The sequence below is a fragment of the Dipodomys merriami genome, unplaced genomic scaffold (genome assembly GCF_024711535.1).
Source record: "Dipodomys merriami isolate MVZ:Mamm:240054 unplaced genomic scaffold, mDipMer1.0.p SCAF_1210, whole genome shotgun sequence".
In the NCBI taxonomy this organism is placed as follows: domain Eukaryota; kingdom Metazoa; phylum Chordata; class Mammalia; order Rodentia; family Heteromyidae; genus Dipodomys; species Dipodomys merriami.
The window spans coordinates 67493-68210 of NW_027202506.1; positions in this window are offsets into that span (position 1 = coordinate 67493).

Sequence of the window (718 nt, forward strand, 5' to 3'; positions counted from 1 at the left end):
GGCTACAATGGGAACAGTGAGAGGAGCCCCGGAAGATGCACTGTCTTGAAAACTCTCTCTGTGCTATGAAATCATTTTATTCAAAGCAAATTTCCTAGCTGGATGCCTTTCATTATAGGGATTCTGGAACTTCACCAATAGGAATACATGCGTACATACATGGGGAGACATGTGGTTACTGGATTTTCTTTTAATTGCCAGGTTCGGGAGTTTTACTATGAGCCTAGGCACTGTCCCTCCTGAGTTCTTGTGCTTAAGGTTAATGCTCTGCCCTTGAGCCATAGCCCCATTCATGGGGATTTTTTATTCCTGTAATCCCTCAGAAATAAGAGTGTGGTGGATTTTCCTGTCCTGGCTGAATTCAAACTGGCATTCTCTACCTCTCAGCCTCCTGAAGAGCTAGGATTATAGGTAGGATCCACTGACACTTGGCTTTCTTTCCTTCTCATTCTTTTCTTTCATCCTGACAATCTGAAATCTTCACAGTGTAATTCCAATGGCTTGCATTTCAAAGTAAAATACCCAGGCCTGGAGTTAAAGTGACAGTACTGCCACCTACAAATGGAGGGAGATCTTGAGAAAATCATTCCTATCCATGGGAATGCCTAATGGAATGTTATAAAAGTAACAATTAAATTTGCAATTAGTTAATAATTCTCTTATAGAATTGCCACACAAAAAGTATTGGATAATGTCTTCCATTCTACCAACATGGTAT